The sequence below is a fragment of the Psammomys obesus genome, unplaced genomic scaffold (assembly GCF_907164565.1).
Source record: "Psammomys obesus unplaced genomic scaffold, mPsaObe1.curated_primary_1811, whole genome shotgun sequence".
Lineage (NCBI taxonomy): Eukaryota > Metazoa > Chordata > Mammalia > Rodentia > Muridae > Psammomys > Psammomys obesus.
This window is the reverse complement of record NW_026590685.1, coordinates 277-11,017: the sequence shown is the minus strand read 5'-3', so window position 1 is coordinate 11,017 and position 10,741 is coordinate 277. Positions and strand designations below refer to the sequence as shown.

At 39.1% G+C, this 10,741-nt stretch overlaps 1 pseudogene; it reads left to right on the top strand.

Annotated features, from left to right (window-relative positions):
* The first annotated feature begins 400 nt into the window (after nucleotides 1-400).
* Nucleotides 401-1,338, top strand: LOC129677751 (olfactory receptor 1086-like; annotated as a pseudogene).
* Nucleotides 1,339-10,741: the final 9,403 nt, after the last annotated feature.

Here is a 10,741-nt window from a genome sequence, read left to right as displayed (position 1 = left end):
CAGAAAGTCCCAAGACTACAACATGCAGAGACCAAAACCCAAAAGTTAGAGACAAAATGACAGGGATTACAGCAATCCACTCAGCGTATCTGGAGTCTAGCGGCTGTGCTGACGTTATAACTCTTACCATTTTCAGTGGATATGGTTGTACCAACACTGAGTATGTACACACACCTTCCATGCCATTCTGCAGTGAGTGCCATATTAAAATTTAAATCATAAACAAATCATCATCTTGTCATTATCCTGTGCTCTACTTCTAAAAATCTTGTGTTGTCTTTGCAAATGATTGTGTATCTGTAGCTCTCTTTGTCTGAAAATATTTGTTTCCACATCTCATCTCATTTATAATAAACTATGATTTGCTGATTACTTTCAGGTTCTTCTATGAGACTTTAACATGGAAAACAACACTGAAGCCACTGAATTTCTAACGAAGGGCTGCACAGACAATGCTGAGTTGGAAATCTTTTCCTTCTTACTCTTTCTACCAATTTATCTCTTCACACTCACAGGGAATTTAGGACTGATTGCTCTGGTCATTAGGGATTACCACCTGCACAAACACATGTACTATTCTCTAAATGTGCTGTCTTCAGTGGATGCCTGCTATTTCTCTGTTTATCATGCCTCAAATGGTAGCAGACTTTATGTTAGAGAAGAAGGTCATTTCGGTCATTGGCTGTGCTGTACAGATGTTCCTGGCTGTTACTTTTGGCACATCAGGATGCTTTCTTTTGGCAGTAATGTCTTATGACCACTATGAGGCCATCCACAACCCACTTCTATATGTAGCAATCATATCACCCAGAATTTACGTGCCACTCATCTTTGCTTCCTACGCTGGTAAAATTTTACATGCTGTTATTCACATTGTGGCAACTTTCCAACTGTAATTTTGCGGATCCAATGAATTTTGTGGATCATATTTTCTGTGACATCCCTCCACTCCTGGCAATTTCTTGTTCTGACAAGCACATCAACCAGCTTCTCCTTTTCTACTGCACCATGTTCATTGAGATACTCACCATACTGATTGTCCTGATGTCCTATGGCTTCATACTATTGGCTATTCTGAGGACATACTCTGCTGAAGGTAAAAGAAAGGTATTTTATACATATGGCCCTCATCTAACTACAGTGTCCATTTTTCGTGGTACTGCTCTTTTCATGGATGTGAGACCAAGTCCCAGTTATGCCATGGAACATGACATGGTAGTGTCTATAATTTACAGCATTGTAAATCCCATGCTGAATCCTCTCATTTACAGTTTGAGAAACAAAGATGTAAAATAACCCATAAAACAAGTGTTTGGTCAAAGACTGATTTGTAGATAAAACAATATTTTCTATAAATCTTAAGTGAAAAGGTATTGTTCTTTAAGTAAAATAAGTATTTATGTTGAAAATGCTCACTTTATTAATCAATATATTTCAGTCCTCATATAAATACTAAATTAAATACATTAATTAATACCTAACCTGTCTTCTTTTCAATACAGAAAGGCTATATATCCATATTCTTTTCATGTTCATTAAAATATATATTTATTTGTATATTTTAAATAGTAGTGATAATACCTGAATTGCACAATGTACAAACTTATACATTTGCTTTGAATATATATTAATATGTATATATGCATATAATTCCCTTGGTGTATTTATATATACATATTCAGATAATCTTTAACATAGATTTTACATTGTTTAATTTCTTTTTAATAACATCTGAAATTCTCTCATATTTACAATTTTATACAACTTAAATATTATATCAGAATGGCTAAATAAAATGATGTTGTCCTGCTTCAGTTCATGTTTCAGCAGTCATGTTGTCTAGACTTTATGAATGTAGCTTCTGACATTACTATGAGACACAATCTCACAGCAAACTTCTTGAACCTCTGAGATCTTTCTGTTCCTCTTCTGCAATGCTCCCTGACTCTTATGTGTAAGTATCATTGTTCCCATTGGGACTGGGAGCTACACAATTTGGTTGCTTGAAGTTTTTTGTAACGGTAAGGACTGCACTGGAAAAATGGATATAAGTAACATATATAATGAGGTTATGTTTAATAACATATATTTGATGTATATACACAAATACATGTATATGATGTATATGCATATGGACGCGTACCTGTACAGGTGTATGTATATGTACATATATGCATGTAACAAAAATAATGAAAAAGGAGGCCATGAATTTAAAAGAGAACAAGGAGTGTTATATGAGGAAATGGTTTGGGGAGAAAGGGGAAAATGTTGGATCATTGGGAGCTGGAGCTACAGGAAATTTCAGGCTGGCTGTAATGAATGACAAAGGCAAACTCCAGTCCATTTCAAGAGCAATAAGTCACCTGGACCCAACTCCCTTTTATTATACATATAAGATAATATTCTTTTTTCCTACTGAATGAAAGATAAACAAAGACTCCTACTGTGCCTGAAACAGACAGTCAATATTTCATTCTTTCAAATCTCCACTATTGTTCCTTCTCACAAATTACCCACCATGAGGTGCTTAATCCTGAGTACCTGAAATATTGGCCAGGATGGATCATCTGACAGGTGTGCCACTGCATCCAACATCCATTACCAAAGCTTCTGCTCTCATTTTACTTGGGCTCTTTTTTAACCAGAGTTCTCAGCTCTTCCTCCATCAGAGTTCCTTACTTTATCAATGCTTCCACTCTTCCATAATCAGGCATTTTGCCCTTGCCTGATCTTTGTGTTTGGCTGATCAACATTCCTGATCCTCCATCCAGGACCAGCCCCCGACACTGAACACAAATCTTAGTCCTGCATAAGGGATTTTGTGTTCTCCCAAATCAGTTGATTACAGGTATGATTTGACCTCAACTTTGGTCTACACTCTAGCTTTGTCCACAGTTTCAAAAGAAAGTTTTCCTTTGTCCTCCCTTCATTAACAATATCCTGTAATATATATGACTCAGAATTGTAAATATGAGGATAGTCAACCTTGTTGCTTTCTTTACAATCTTAAACTTGTTAATTATTATATTAACAAGTTTAATTGATATTATATACAATAATAATAAAAATAAAAATTTTAATTTATAAAACCATTTAGCAACACACAAATTGAATAACAGCACACAATTTTAAAACTGTCTCTGTGATATGAAAATTCCTAGAAACAGAACATTTTGTGTAGCATGTGGTAAGTGACCTCAAATCTCTTAAAATTGGGTTGTTCTCTGTTTCAGTAATTGACCCATAAGTGGTCTAGAATCCCTTGCATTTGTGTTATTTTCTATCTCAGCAACTGACTCATTCTTTGTCAATACTGTACCAAATTTCTAATTTTTTTCCTTGAACACTACTACAATATAGACAAAAACAGTCTTCAGCAGTCTCTCTCCCTCGTAGCTGTACCCAAAGCAAATATTCCCGTTCCCTACTGCTTCTAGTACATACTTCTACCGTCTCTCTGGTTACTATCTCAAGGTACCTGTTTCCCACATACATTACCACATTGCTTTATAGCTGCCCTCAAGAGAGATGTTAGAGCCAAAGTTAGTCTCCCTAAATACATTCCTTTTTACCTCTGAAACGTTACCCAAGTTTTAAAGTGTCTCAGTCTCTTTTCTGTGGATCATACCAATAAACAAATATTTTAGACACATATGCTTCTGTAATCTGACTTCCGACAATACATACATTATTATCTCTTCTACCCACTATGACAAATGAAGAAAAAAATATTTCCTTTTAAAGTTGCCTTCAAATTCAGGAGTCTCACCACTACTTTGTCAAAAAATGCAGAGCAGCTCTCTATTGAACCTAAATGGAACTGAGAGCTTAAATCCCCTAATCTGTAACATGTATTCTACTTATTAATCTACTTTATCAACGTGACAAAAAGGGCTTCTCATAAGGCACGTAATCATGATAAAAATCTAACACATCATCTGAAAACATGACAACCTTTATGAACCACCTTACAATGTCTCTTCTTAACCATATCATCTTTGATTGTAATTATAAATCAGGAATACAGTATTTACATTATCACTTCATCTCTTAATCCTTCCACACTGAACTGAATTAAAGAGCCAGAATATGAATTTATCTATAAATATCCATTTGGTGGTAATATGAGTTTCTTATTTCCCTCAGAATTCAGTGGTTTGAACTGTTATGGCATATTGGATAATGTAGACCAAGGTAAGCTGATTAATTCCCTTAGTAAGAATCACATCAGTCCTTATCCCCTCTCTCCCTTATGTCTATTTTATTTCCTCCTTCTCAGTGAGAATCCAAAATTATCCCTCCTTGTAACTTACTTAGCTTTTGGGGATCTGTAGATTGTAGTATGGCTATCCTAGACTGTATGACTAATATCCACTTATAAGTGAGAATAAGTAGGGGGAAGAAGATGGAGAGAGCATACTGGGTGAGAGAACTGACATCCTTGGGGAAGTGTCAGGACAGCTCCAGAATAAGCTTAGAAACCTCAGCAAGGAAAACACCCAGGAATCTATGAAGGTGACTTTATAGCTAAGACTTTTAGCAATAAGGAAAATGGAATTTCAAACAGCAACCACCTGCAACCAGGCAAGTCTTCCAATGGCGGGATGGGGACACCAACCCCAAGCCAAAACATTAGACCCAAAATTTTCACTTCCTAGAAGATGTGCAGGAATAAAGAGGGAGCAGAAATTGAAGAAATGGCCAACCATTAACTAGCCGAATGTAAGAATCATACCGTGAGAGAGGACCCTCCTGTGACACTATTAATGATATTCTTCTGTACTTGCAGACCCAAGGTTAGCATAACTAGAATAAGAATTCATCCAGCAGGTAATGGAATCAGATTGCAGAGACCCACAGCTATTCATTATGTCAAGCATGGAGAATCTTGTAGAAGAAGGGGAGGAAAAATTGAAGGATCCAGGAGGTTTCAAGAACACCACAAGAAAACGTACAGAATCAACTAACCTGATCCCACAGGGGCTCACAGACACTGAACTGCTAACCACAAAGTATGCATGGAATAGACCTAAAAACGTGGCACTAATGTAATAGATGTACAGTTTGGTCTTTATGTGGGACCCCTAACAGCAGGAGCAGGGGCAGTTTCTGATTCTGTTGCATGCCTTTGGATCTTTTTCCTCTAACTGGACAGTCTTGTCTAACCTCAATAGAAGACGATGAACATAGTCCTACTGCAACTTGACATGCCATGGGGTGTTGATATCTATGGGAGGTATCCTCTTCTCTGACGAGAAAAGGAAGTGGGAACAGAAGTGAGAGGGAAGAGCTCCCGGGGAGAGGAGGAATCCCAAACTCTGATTAAGATGTTAACATAAATTAAGTAATTAATTAAAAAAAGAACCACACACCATAGGAGATTTGAATAACTTACCAAATAATTTCTTTATCATGTGTGGATAAAACTTTGTCTTGGAAACGTAAAGGAATCATGATATAAGTAATCAGAAATATTTGAGTGAAAAGTATGGTAGCTGCCCAGGGGTCTGAGACAGCAGCAAACAGAGCATATCATATCTGAGGGGCACAGGATCTGAAGTTCTGAAATTGGTGAGTGGAGGAGCAGCTAAACCCAGAAAACTAACATTGGGGCTTCTTGGAAGGAATGGGACAACCCGTGAGCTGGGACAGTTTGTATCCAGGTCATCCATGGCCATCTCGGGAGACTAAGAGTGGTGAATATTCAACTGCCCAGTATTCCCCCTTGTTCCAAATATGGGCCTCCCTGCTCAGCAGAAGTGAAGCTGCACCGGTTGCTTCAAAAAGGAGCCTCTGTGCTTGGTGACTGAGGCAACAGAAGCTGCAGCACTAAGGGCCTCCCAGTTCAGTGACTGTGGCAAGCAGCTGTACTTGCCTCTCAGGCCAACAGCTGCAGCAGGTGGCTGAACAAGAATCCCAGGTCAGCACTGCTGCAGGTGGCTGAAGAAACTTCTCTGCTCAGTGGCTGTGACTAGCCCAAGCAGTAACCTCTCTAACTGAGGCAGCAGAAGAGGTTGTCCCAAGTACCAGTCTCCCTGCTCCACGGTCAAACAGTAGACACAACTGAGCTGATGGATTTCTCATTTGCTCCTGTGGGCCCAAATCTAAGAATAGAGAACAGGGGAAAGCCCTGTGATTTCTGATTAGGCCCGCATGCTAGTGAGTGCATGCATAGCGCAAGATCCAGGGCACCTCTACACTAGCAGTCAGACATCAGATTCCTCCCACCCACGCCCCCACTGTGGGCAACATAGGGTTCATTGGGACATTGTTCTAACATAAAAGTCTCTGTTCTATGGACTTACCATTGAAGTCCAGGCAAACAATTTCTGGAGCCCAGACAGATCTGAATACCAGGAAGGCATTACAACAGGCCTGTAGGTCACTGAGGTATTCAGGGCACATGTACTTGCTGATAGCACCCATGAACAGTTCCAGAACCTTCTTCTGTGCTTAATACCCACCCTTTCAGGCATCTACATACTCTAGGACCCTGTCCCTCAAGGCAGAGTCCCACGCACACACCCATGTGTGTGCACATGCACCCATGAATTTCCTCCTTTGCTAAAGTTGAAACACCAGCATCCACTCTGAAACTGGTAGACCTCTTTCATCTTCCTGAAGAATACTCCAGACACAAGAGACAGAAGGACCCAGTCTGACATACAGACTCCAAGAACAAACAATGAAGGTTACTGATAAGCAGATGGCTAGAAGTAGGCATAAGAACACATCCAACAAAAATCAGGACATCATGGATCAGCACCCCCACAATCACAGATATTTTAATTCATCAGAAACACAGAAAAATTATTTAAAAGCCATGGTTATCAAGTTATTAGGAACATAAATCAGAAACGGCAAAACTCTTAAAGAATTAGCCACACAAATTGAGACAAATAATGAGGAAATGAACAAAGCTCCCAAAGAAAAATAGGAAAATAGAGATACATATAGAGGAAACAAATAAAAAAAAAATAGAAGCCAGCATGGAAATTCACATTAAAACTGATGAAAGAAATGGTACAAGACATAAAACACAATTGGAATCAATGAAGAAAACACAGAGAAAATACTAGAGTTGAGGAATATTCAAATATTCAAATTTTGTGTCATATAGACTTTTTTTAAATTAATTACACTTTATTCATTTTATATCCCCCATAAGCCCCTCCCTCCTCCCCTCCCGATCCCACCCTCCCTCCCCTTTCTGCATGCATGCCACTCCCCAAGTCCACTGATAGGGGAGGTTCTCCTTTCTGATCTTAGTCTAACAGTTCTCATCAAAATTGGCTGCCTTGTCCTCTACCATGGCCTGGTAAGGCTGCTCCCCTCTCAGGGGGAGGTGATCAAAGAGCAGGCCAATCAGATTATGTCAGAGGCAGTCCCTCTTCCCATTACTATGTAACCCACTTGGACACTAAACTGCCATGGGCTACATCTGTGCAGGAGTTCTAGGTTATCTCTACGAATAGTCCTTGGTTGGAGTATGAGTCTCTGGGAAGTTCCCTGTGTTCAAATTATCTTCTTCTGTTGCTCTGCTTGTGGAGTTCCCATCCCCTCCAGCTCTTACTATTTCCCACTTCTTACATAAAATTCCATTCACTCTGCCCATCAGTTGTCCATCAGGCTCAGCATCTGCTTTGACAGTCTATACTGCAGAGGCTTTCAGAGGCCCTCTGTGGCAGGTTTCAAGGTTGTTTCCTGTTTTCTTCTGGCTTTCAGAGGCCCTCTGTAGCAGGTTCCGAGGTTGTTTCCTATTTTCTTTTTCTTCTGATGTCCATCCTCTTTGCCTTTCAGGATGGGGATTGAACATTTTAGTTAGGTCCTCTCTTTTGCTTAGTTTGTTCAGATGTACAGATTTTAGTGGGTTTATTCTATGTTGTATGTTTATATGAGTGAGTATATACCATGCGTGTCTTTTTGCTTCTGGGACAACTCACTCAGGATGATCCTTTCCAGGTCCCACCATTTACCTGCAAATTTCATGATTTCCTTATTTTTCATTGCTGAGTAATACTCCATTGTATAGATGTACCACAGTTTCTGCATCCATTCTTCAGTTGAGGGGCATCTGGGTTGTTTCCAGCTTCTGGCTATTACAAATAAAGCTGCTACAAACATGGTTGAGCAAATGTCCTTTTTGTGTACTTGCGCCTCTTTTGGGTATATGCCTAGGAGTGGTATGGCTGGATCTTGAGGAAGCGCTATTCCTAGTTGTCTGAGAAAGCGCCAGATTACTTTCCAGAGTGGTTGTACAAGTTTAAATTCCCACCAGCAGTGGAGAAGGGTTCCCCTTTCTCCACAATCTCTCCAGCATGTGTTGTCCCTTGAGTTTTTGATCTTGGCCATTCTGATGGGTGTAAGGTGAAATCTCAGGGTTGTTTTGATTTGCATTTCCCTAATGGCTAATGAGGTTGAGCATTTCTTTAAGTGCTTCTCTGCCATTCCATATTCCTCTACAGAGAATTCTCTCTTTAGCTCTGTTCCCCATTTTTTAAGTGGATTACTTGGTTTGTTGCTTTTCAGCTTGTTTAGTTCTTTATATATATTGGATATGAGTCCTCTGTCAGATAAAGGGTTGGTAATGATTCTTTCCCAATCTGTAGGCAGTCGCTTTGTTTTGATGACAGTGTCCTTTGCTTTACAGAAGCTTTTCAATTTCATGAGGTCCCATTTATTGATTGTTGCTCTTAGAGCCTGTGCTGTTGGTGTTCTGTTCAGGAAGTTTTCTCCTGTACCAATGAGTTCTAGGGTATTCCCCACTTTTTTTTTCTAGCCGATTTAATGTGTCTGGTTTTATGTTGAGGTCTTTGATCCACTTGGACTTCAGTTTTGTGCAGGGTGATAAGTATGGATCTATTTTCATTTTTCTACATGTAGACATCCAGTTGGACCAGCACCATTTGTTGAAGATGCTATCTTTTTTCCATTGTATGGTTTTGGCATCTTTGTCAAAAATCAGTTGTCCATAAGTGTGTGGGTTTATTTCTGGGTCTTCTGTTCGATTCCATTGATCCACCATTCTGTTTCTATGCCAGTACCATGCAGTTTTTATAACTGTTGCTCTATAGTACAGCTTGAGATCAGGGATGGAGATACCTCCAGAAGATCTTTTCTTGTAGAGGTTTGTTTTAGCAATTCTCTGTTTCTTGTTATTCCATACGAAGTTGAGAATTTTTCTTTCCAGGTCTGTAAAGAATTGTGTTGGCAATTTGATGGGAATTGTATTAAATCTGTAGATTGCTTTTGGTATGATGGCCATTTTTACTATGTTAATCCTGCCAAGCCATGAGCATGGGAGATCTTTCCATCTTCTCATATCTTCCTCTAATTCTTTCTTCAGAGACTTGAAATTTTTTTCATACAAGTCTTTGACTTGCTTGGTTAGGGTTACAGCAAGGTACTTTATATCACTTGTGGCTATTGTGAATGGTGTTGTTTCTCTAATTTCTTTCTCAGCCCTTTTGTCTTTTGTATGCAGGAGTGCTACTGATTTTTTTGTTTTTATTGTGAGCATTTTAGTTTATGATTTGTAAACATTTTTTTTTCCTTAAAATGGCAAGTTGGGAATTTTAGTTAGCCCGCACCTGTTAAGTATCTCATGCAGAGCATGGTCTTTTCCAGGTGGAATTAGTTGAATTCTGAGGACTTTAAAGAGCATAAATATGACAGCTCAGAGGAATAAGGTATGGCTGATTGGAGAAGGAATGCTTGCTGTTGGTTTTTCCTGCTGCTGCATTTTCTGGTTGCTGATTTGCTGGTTACCTGGACTTCTGGGTTTCTTAAAGACTGATATTGGTATTACCCCCAAAAGAGTGCTTTGACCCTAAACAGCTGGAAGTAGCAGAGAGAAATCTGCCCCTGTCCCCACTAAACTTCTTTACATCCTACCCAGTGTTGAGGGGTTGGAAGCAAGGTAGAAGTATTTAATAACCCTAAATAAAGTAGGTTTGTTAAAAAAGCAAGGTCAACACTTGGCTGATAACCTCAATAGGATTGAAGCAAATATGTGGCAAGCAGTCATCTTTACTAAAGTTAGAAGAGGGTACACACAATGTGATTTCAGTATTTTATTTAAGATGGCCATGTGGCATAAACCAACTGAGGCAGCACCTATAAAACTTCTTGGCACATTCTCAGAATATTAGGAATAGTGTTACCTCAAGATCCAGCTATACCACTCCTAGGCATATATCCAAAAGATGTTCAAGTATAAAACAAGGACATGCTCATAGCAGGTTTATTCATAATAGCCAGAATCTGGAAACAACCCAGATGTTCCTAAATTGAGGAATGGCTATAGAAATTGTGGTACATTTACACAAGGGACTACTACTCAGCAGTTAAAAACAAAGAAACCATGAAAATTGCAGGCAAATGGTGAGAACTAGAAAAGATCATACAGAGTGAGCTATCACAGAAGCAGAAAGACACACATGATATATACACACTTGAAAGTGGATATTAGCTTTATAATATAGGATAAACATACTAAAATCTGTACACCTAAAGAAGCAAGAAGGAGGACCCTGAATAAGATGCCCAACCTTCATTTAGAAAGGCAAAAGGGAAAGACAATGGAAGGAGGTGAAAATAAGGTACAAGAGAGGCACCTACCACAGAGGGCCTCTGAAAGACTACCCAGCAGGGTATTAAAGCTGATATTGAGACTCATAGCCAAACTTTGTGCAGAGTGCAGGGAATCTTATGAAAGAAGGGGAAGATTAAAAGACCTGGA